This window comes from Triticum dicoccoides, chromosome 2B, assembly GCF_002162155.2.
Source record: "Triticum dicoccoides isolate Atlit2015 ecotype Zavitan chromosome 2B, WEW_v2.0, whole genome shotgun sequence".
NCBI classification, from domain to species: Eukaryota; Viridiplantae; Streptophyta; class Magnoliopsida; order Poales; family Poaceae; genus Triticum; species Triticum dicoccoides.
Genome location: NC_041383.1, coordinates 476,431,111 through 476,440,608, shown reverse-complemented (window position 1 = coordinate 476,440,608; position 9,498 = coordinate 476,431,111). Strand labels below are relative to the sequence as shown.

Below are 9,498 nucleotides of genomic sequence, written 5' to 3'. Positions count from 1 at the left end.
GCGAATGAGAACATAGAGGAAAGCCTAACTTATCTGTTCTCCACCTCTTGTGTTGAGGTGGAGATATTTCCCGATGCCTCCCATTCCTATCGTCCTTATGCGCTCCTTCCTCTTCCTTTTTGTTTGCTAAATCGCTTTAGCAGAAAAACAGAACATATATGTGCATATATTCAGGTGATGTGTGATGTCCACTATGAGACGGGAAGAGGAAAAAAAGAGGGCCTAAGAGCGGTGGGCATGGGACATGATGGAAAGCTAAAGACCTCAGTTCCTCGTCTAACACTGTAAGATGTTTTCTGTCAAAAGAAAAAAAAACACTGTAAGATGCTTTGTTTTGAGTTTCCTGATGCCTCTCATGCCTATTGTTCTTTGGTGTTCCTTCCTCTTCCTTCTAGTTCACACAACATAAAAAGGATTCATAGTAATAATATGATTTCGTTCAAATTAATAACCCTGCATACTAGATTGCTATTTTCTGTGTTTGTTTGTCTCTTTGGTATGCCTTAATCCATTCATAAGACAAGATAAGATGTCGGCTTAACAAGGCTACTGGTTTATACTTCATAATTTAGTAGTACTGTAATTCATTTTTTAGATTCTAATCACACCACGAAACACACCAAGACATTTTATTTACCTGTCAGGTATATTATATGTACTAGGAAATCCTCTAGCATATATAACTGGATATTATTTGCGTTTAAGTACTTAATGTGTCAAGAAACCTTTAGACACTTACTTCTGTATTAACTAATTTATCAAGTTTATTTACAAGCTTTGTCCCAAATGCTCAAATAGCATTAATGTTTAATGCCTATACATGTATACAGATTTATGATGAAAGTAACACAGTATAGTAAAATAGTAGATCATCAAAGCAGTGAAATGATCTTTTAGATAAACCACACGACTAACATTTAAAGCGTGTCATTCTCTCTGCCCTGCAAACAAAAATACTGCTTTTCTGATGGAATTAGGAGACATACCTCTGTATCTATGTGACTCCCATTAAATAGTTTGTACAAAGTTGAATGAACAATCTGCTTGTCAAGAATTGTTGCTGCAATAATCTGCACATTTGCAACCAAAGTTCAGTATTGTGCACTGCAATTTGCAACAGGAAGCCATGTCGTCAAATGAACAATCATAAAACAGGATCACACAACTAAATTTACTGCATAACAGAAGCTTTCTTAACCCAAAGAGATTGACAACAATAACAGAGCATAGTTCTAGAATGTCCTCAATGTACAACCTTGTGTGACCAATAGCACAACCTTGTGTGATCCATGTACTTGATCTGTCTCAACTGCACAACCATGTGTGACCAATAGCCTAAAGATTGTAAAAGCTTGTTGCCCATATTTCTTTTTACCGAAAAAGGGTTTCCCCCCGCTTTGTATTCCAAAGCAACGAACACCATACACATAGCATTGCTGGGGCGAGCAGCACAACAAGCCCAAAAGAAAAGAAGAAAAGAATGCCAACAACGGCAGTTCGACAAAGCATGGATGAACCGCCACCGCTGCGCCCTCCGGAGACACACCACCACCGCCCGAGGCTCCGAACTGCCGCGTACCAAGCGGCACCTTCAAGAAGGAATGCGACGCCGACGACGCTGCCGCCCGGACGAGTCCTAGGGTTTCCCCCAGTACGCGGAGGGAAGTGGAGGATGGCTACCACCGACACCCTCCAAGAAGGAAAGGTGGCACCCGTCGGTGTCACCGCATCGGAGCCGGCCGAACCGGCAAGGATTTCTCCCGCACACCAACCCCACCGCCCAACCGGAGCCGACCAACCAAATCACCGCCCAACACCATGCGCCATTGCGGAATCGCCGCCACCCAAGCTGTCTCACTACGAGCACCAACACGAGGCCAAGAAGGCCGGAGAGAAGAGCCAAGCGACAGGAGCAGCAACGCCAAGGCCGAGCGGGAGGGAACCTCCTCCTCCGCCGTCGTGTGAGAGGCCCGCGCCTCCGGCATAGTCGCGGTTGCCGTCCGGACACGGCAGCGGGGCAAACCAGGCCACCCCAGGCCCGGCCAGGCCCTCAACGGGCCCGCTAAGCCCCGCCGGCCATGATGCAGCAGGCTGGCGTCGGCGCCGCCAGCACCTCGCCGCTCAGCGCTGCTCCCCCGCCTCTCGGAAGACACGCCATGGATCAGCCCTGCCGCCGGCCCGCCTAGGCCCAGATGGGGCCCGTAGGGCCCAGATCTGGGCCGAGCGCCGCCGCCAGGACCCACCGCAGCGCCGCCCCGCCGCCAACGACGCCGCCGCCGTCCAGCCGCCCGCCCGCGCCACGACAGGGAACCCCGCCGCCACCCGGACCGTCGCCGCCTAGGAGCACCCACCGGTGCAGCTCCGCCCCGCGCCGGAGAGCCACCGGGAGGGGAAGGTCAGGGGGCCGCCGCCACCAGCGATCCCGGGGCCAGGGCGGCCGCGGGCGCCAGCAACGGCGGCAGGAGGAAGGGGAGAGGTGGGGACCGGAGGAGGGAGGCGGCGATGCACGGCCGGTCGCCCGCGGGGGCGACGCGGTCGCGAGAGCGCGAGGGATCGCCCGGAGACCAGGGTCTCCAAATTTTCAAAGATTCAAAGGTTGCCCATATTTCTTTTTCACAAGCGACTCTATCTATAATGCACACATAAAAAGATATGTGCATGTGAACTGTACGTAAAGGACAGGGGAGTGTTTTTTTTAACTCAAATAAACTGTGAAACAGTAACACAATCTGGTACCCTCATTTTACGTGCTTCAACCATTTTGCGTAAATCTACAGAAAAACAGTACCACTGTCATGAGAATCTTACAAAAAGAACTTAGGATGCACACTCAAAGGCTGACAAACTAAATTTGAATATCAAGTGTTTCTGAATCTTACAAAAAAAAACTTATGATGTGAACTCAAGGTTGGCATACTAAATTTGAACATCAGAGTTTGGAATGGAAGACAAGTAACCAGGAAAGTAAGTTTCTAAATATAATTTCCAGCTATTTTTTAGAGATTTTTTCACGCTTCGGTTGAATATTGTGATGTCACTGCATATAGCACAATTTATGAAATAGCAGGCCGTCAGTATCAGCAACCTATTGGTAACTAGGCTCAAACTAATTATGAAAACGGTGGAAGATGTCATAGTTATAGTACTTTTTCATGTATAGACCAATCAACATGTCTCGTTATCTATCCAAAGTTCAAGTATAACTGATACATTATGGTACCACAATTCAATCCAGGAATTGGACTGGACTGGAACCGGTTTCCTTGTAGCACCCCTCGCCTAGTGCCAAGGTTTGACTTCCGAACCATAACAGTTCATTTCTTGCAAGCTAGAACTGGACTCAATGCCAAGCATTTTACTGGTAGAACTTTGATGTATCGGGCTTATGCAGAGTAAAAATATCAACAGTATCTTACCAAAAGTAAATGCTTCCAGGCCCTCACTGGAAGTAGTGCACTGTAAATCCTCCAGAACTGGTGCTATCTGATCAAGTGTCATTGCTGCACCTCCTTCCTTTTGTCCTAGTTTCTCCAAAATACCATTTATTGATGATGTCACTGAAAAAGGTAACCCACTGTTATATTTGCTGGAAATGATTCACAGTGCTTTGCAAGGTTGGTCTTTCCCCCCTCCAGTGATATTATAGGGTTTTAAGTAAATATCGATGGGTCAACTATTAATCAAAACTGAAACCATGTAACTTGAGTGATAAATTGTCATGGTACCCTGGTACCTCAGCAAGTTGGTTACTTGCCTACTTGGTATCTTTTGGATGCATTGTGCTGGTGCTGATTCTGCAAAATATTCATATGCAATTAACCTAATGAGGTATATAGATTTGTTTTATCCCTTATCCTCTTTCTATCCTCCTTTCTTGACATCGAATAGAGTAGAAAACTAAAACAAATCGCAGGCGTGATTTCAACAAGTAAGCATATGCCATCATAGGAATAAACTAGCATATGACATTCCTTAATCTGGCTCATTCAAGACCTTGCCAAGTACGCTCGCCTGCTTATTACCTACTTTGCTGATCATCACCTTCTGGCACTTCAGAAATTGTTCGTCCCACAAGTTGGCCAAATGTTAGCCTCCCATTCTGAAGCAATCCCTCAATAAGAGCTTCTGACTGCAAGATACATAAATTCCATGCATAAGGTCATAAACTGTGGAAAAGCTACGAGTACTAAATGATTGTAGTCATAATGTTCCTGAACAAGATCACATATTTTGTAGCAAAAACAGGAAGCACCCGAAACTATTAGAATGTAAGTTCAGACAACGTATGTTATCTGTCAGTTTCTCAGCTATCAGCCTATCACAAACCAATAATTACCAGCATATTTGTCAAACACCTAAAAAGAAGGATCAAATCAAGAACTTAGATATGTTTTTATTTTTGAAACAACAAACAAACTAATCATCAACCAATCAGCATTTGGCATTGCCATGGTAACTGGAGCCATATTTTACAACCACTTAATATGCTTTCTACCAGTTGTCATTGTTAAGCAATATAAGACTCATTCTCCTGGATAATCACTAAGCTGTTAGGCTGTTGTAAATGGTATATCCACATATGTCAATGATTCCTGGACTTGCCGAGAGCTAGAATCAGTCTCCTTGCCAACTGCGTAGTCATCTCTTGTTATTTCTCATTCAGACCTTGTACATGTACTCTATAAAGAGCAATGAATCCAACAGATAAGTGTATCGAAAAATATCTCGATGTCATTCATAGTATCAGAGTAGTCTTTGGGTCATGCTAATCCAATCCAAACCATTCTTCCCTTGCCCCGTCAATCCACCTCTGTTACCATGGGTGGAGAATAGAGAATAGCCACAGCATCATCAGAAGGCTTCGAACCTAGAACCTAACGACTTACATAAACTGCACTTCAATAAAATATGTATATTGATTTATCGAGTAAAAATACAAATAGTTCAGATAATGAATATCAAATGGCAAAAGTCTAGACAACATCTGTATCCAGTAAGTTAAAGATAAACCCATGCCCATATGCACCTCTTGGAGAGTACACGTGCATTAAAAAATACCAAAAATTGCCGTATTAGAACATGTTACAGTGTGCATAGAAGAAAAAGGTTGTGCAAAAGTATGTTTATATCATCATATGTACACTGTACAAAAAATAGTTACTCATCCTGTGTGATATTTGTTCTTTTTGTGCAATGCAGATATGCTCATCTTTCTGCAATAAAGTTCGCTTGTATTCGGATTATAACATGCTCTAATGGATTGGGGGATTTTGAAGTGCACAAGTACTCAATCCTCAGGGGTGCATATGAACCTAGGTTCAGAGTACATATATGAATAAGTGAGAAAATACAAAATGTTAATCGTTCAGGAAAATCTTAACAATATTTGTATTTTGTCAAACATAGTAGTCCAATAATGTAATATGGACCCTTGACACTCCTAATAAGTGTGAGGATCATTGGAATAGTGTCATACATGGTGCCATGAACCAGTCTAACATGCTTAGAGATTAACCCAGAGGATGGATAGAGGATGTGAATACAGCATTTGAAAATTTTGGAATGCTCAAGCTGAATAGTAGGAATATGAAACGGTTCATCTTACACTACATAACGAAGAAAATGTTTGTCGACGAAAAGATGACAGGCCTTATGATCTTGAAGGAGCAAGAAGAATATTCAGACGTACAGCACTAGAATAATTTGATTATGCTGAATGGCAAACTCCAGATAGAAAGGATTAACTAGCTTCTACTCCCTCTGTCCAGATTAGTTGATGCTTAAACGGATGCATCGAGCACTGATACGTCTAGATACATCCGTTTGAGCGTCAACTAATTATGGAGGTAGTATTTTCTAACAGTGATTGCAGTACCTAAATATCATGAAAGAGTAAAACACAACCTCAGGACACCGTTCTAAAATTTGCAAGTACCTCACTCATGTCATCAACTCTAGATCAGTAATCAAGGTGAAGATGCATTGTGATTGTTTTAACACATGCTAATAATCTTTAGTGCAATACTCAAGATATCTCAGTTACCCAATGCCATCACCTCTAGACCATTAATCAAGGTCGATATGCATCTAGCAATGAGAATCACAAGGCACAATTCATAGGTGCACAAAATCTACAGTGCCATCTGCTCCACACTGATTTCGGCATTCAGAGAATTATGGCTGCTGTTTTAATCAATCCAGACCTTCAACAAGCAAGCGTGAACTAAAATCAAGGTCACATCAAAGTAAATACCTCTGGAATGTCCACGCGGATAGTAGAGATGAACTTTGAGAAGCGCAGCCGATGCAGGACATTATCGAAGATGGCCAAGTAGAGCGTCGCCCTCCTATAGCCTACAATCACAGAAGAATGGAGTCACGGATGAAGTAAACGTGCGCTAAATGAAATTTACACAGAAAGATATCATGTGTTGGTTCTCTTACTTCTGCATCATCGTAATTGCTATCATGTGTTGGTTCTCTTACTTCCGCATCATCCTAATTACTAAACATAATATCCCTTTATCGAAAAAGGCTTTCGCCCCACTTTATATATAAAGCAAACCGCCCAAACCAAACATCCAACAAGGTTCAACACAAACAAACACACACACACACACACAGGTCTCACAGGCGCACAGAGTAATCATAGGGTTAATGCTGAGGGCACAACACAACAAGCCCTGAGAACAATACACACACTCAACATCTAACTTGTTGAAATCTGAATTAATTCATATGAAAAAACAGGATCATATGACAAACTTGTTCGTCTACCTTGATTTGCAGGATCTTGTCTTGCTTTGGACGTCCATGATAGAACCAAAATCTAAATGAAATCTAAGTTGTTGCTAATAATAATTTTTGATCGAGATGACTCGTGGTACAGGAGGACAACACTTTCAAGGTCTATGAGGATATAATGCTTTATTTTGGATCTGTTGCAACACGCGGACACTTTACTAGTATCTAGAAAAGGACCAGTTAGTCGTAGAAACATAAACAAGCACACGAGAAACATGAAGAAGCACACTTTCAGGCTTATTTAGATGAGACACAAAACTTTAATACATAGAATGATACCAGTTCCCTTATGTTGAAGTCATGTCATAGACAAAATCAGATCAATGACACACCACTACTGACCACTGTAATTAAGAGTCATAGCAGAAATTAGAGTGAGAAAGATGGTAATTAGCTCACAAAACATGTAATAATACTACATGCATTGCAGATTTTCTTAGCATCAATTATCATCCACCCTGTAAAATGATCTGAATTGGATAAACTGTTCCTAGAGACTTCACACACACATAGTAAACTAATGAAAATATACGGAGGCTAGCAAGAAACAATCACTTTGAAGACTCTAAACTCCAATGAAATTTGTACATGATCATAAAAAGATATTTCTTATAGATTGTCTACACGTGCGGAATAAGGCTTATTTTGTCCACTCTTGAACCTTCTTGGGTGTTTGCGCTGCAGCCGGGGTGATTTGATTCTTCTAGTGATGGTGGCCGAGCTACAAGGTTTTGTAATTACGACGTACTTTGAGGGCTGGAAGAAGTATTGAAATCTCTTCAGGCATTCGTTCTTTGTGTTTGAACCTTGTCCGAAAAATACTAGGTGATTCATCGTGTTGTTTAGGCGATTCATACTGAACCGATGTGTATAGTAAGTTTAGACTGAATATATGATCATTATACCTTCATGTATTTAACTCGTAGGGGTTGTGGCCGATGGTTTCCTTGGAGATATATTTTTCCTATATTCGCTCCTTGCATGTATGTAGTTTTGTACAACCTTCAGAATTTGGATACTATAGTACTTACAGAACGATAGCCCTAGCCCTATTCTCCCCTCAAAGGTTTTGCAGATGGTGCACCATCCATTATTTATACCTCAACGCTGAAACACTTTATCGAGCAATTCAAGCTTTTTCTTTGAAAGCTTTTGTTTTGTTAGATTTGTAGGCACTGAAATTAAGCTGGGAAGGGGAAGAAAGAGAGCTCAAGAGCACTAGGAATGGGAACATGGAGGAAAGCCCTGCTTGTTTGTTTGCACCTCTAGTCTTAGGGATGCAAATATTTGGCATAGATCTTTTCCTGATGCCTCCCATTCCCGTCGTTCCTGTGCACTCCTTCCTCTTCCCTTAGGATTGCATCTGTAGATTTGATGGATAAACAATCGACATGTGTCCACATATTTAGATAACTTGAGAGCTTGAAGGTGAGCCGGGAAGTGGAAGAAAGAGGGCATAAGAGCAGTGGGAGTGGGAACATGGAGGAAAGCCTAACTTGCTTTGTTTCATCTCTAGTGTTGGAGGTGGGAACTTGCTTGGTGTTTCCCGATGCCTCTCATTCCTATTGTTCTCAAGCACTCCTTCCTCTTCCTTTTTTGGCTTGCTTGGTTGCTTTAGCTTAAATAGAAACCAAATATATGTGTGCACATGTTTAATGTGGGATCTCAAGAGCGAGCTAGGAAGATGAAGAAAGAGAGGTTGTAAGAGCAGTGGGAATGAGAACATAGAGGAAAGCCTAACTTACTGATTCTTCGTCTCTTGTCTTGAGGTGGGAATGCAGTTTGGCATTTCCCGATGCCTCTCATCCCTATCGTTCTTAGGCGCTCCCTCATCTTCCTTTTTGGTTGCCAAATCACTTTAGGAAAAAAAAGCACATATGTGCATATGTTCAGATGATGTGAGAAGAGGTCCTAAGTGTAGTGGGCATGGGAAGATGATGGAAGGCTAAAGCTCTCTCAGTTCCTTGTGCAGCGCTGAAATAGACTTTGGTTGAGTTTTACTGATGCTTCCCATGCCTATTGTTCTTTGGTGCTCCTTCCTCTTCCTTTTGGGTCACACACATGAAAAGTATTCATATTTTAATATGATTTGGTTTACATAGTTGGATTTGCAAATTTCAATGTTAAACAACGCACATGTTCATCTCCAGATTATTCCACACAAGAGTCCTTATAATGTCAAGATTATTATTCAGGTATTATATATATGAAGTATACAACTCTATATCTGAAAAGGGGCATTCGTAGAAACATAAACACATTTTCAGACTTAACAAGATGAGACACACAACTTTAACACACAGAATGGTACAAATTCTTCATTGGTTCCTTAGGTTGTACTCATGCTGGAGACGAAATTACATCAATCGCACACCACTGCTGACCACTCTAGCTAAGAGTACAACAGAAATCGAAGTGCGAATGATGGTAATTGACACACACAAAATGTAACAATATGTGCATTACCGATTATTTTTATCATCAATTCCTAAAGAGTTCACACATGGAATAGCAAATTAATGGATATATACGTAGGCTAGCAAGAACAACCATGACTGTAACAAGATATATCTGCAGCTTCAAAAATTGTAAACTCCAATGGAATTTGTACACTTGATCATAAAATGGTGTGAGATTTCAAATATTGTTTATATGTGTGGGATAAGGCTTATTCCCCACTCTTGAACTTTGCTG

At 41.8% G+C, this 9,498-nt stretch overlaps 1 long non-coding RNA gene across 1 annotated transcript; it reads left to right on the top strand.

The window, feature by feature from the left end:
• Positions 1-9: 9 nt before the first annotated feature.
• Positions 10-5,459, top strand: LOC119364326. Its single transcript, XR_005174831.1, has 4 exons — positions 10-284; positions 3,236-3,290; positions 3,436-3,566; positions 5,200-5,459. It is a non-coding gene; the product is annotated as an uncharacterized LOC119364326 (long non-coding RNA).
• Positions 5,460-9,498: the final 4,039 nt, after the last annotated feature.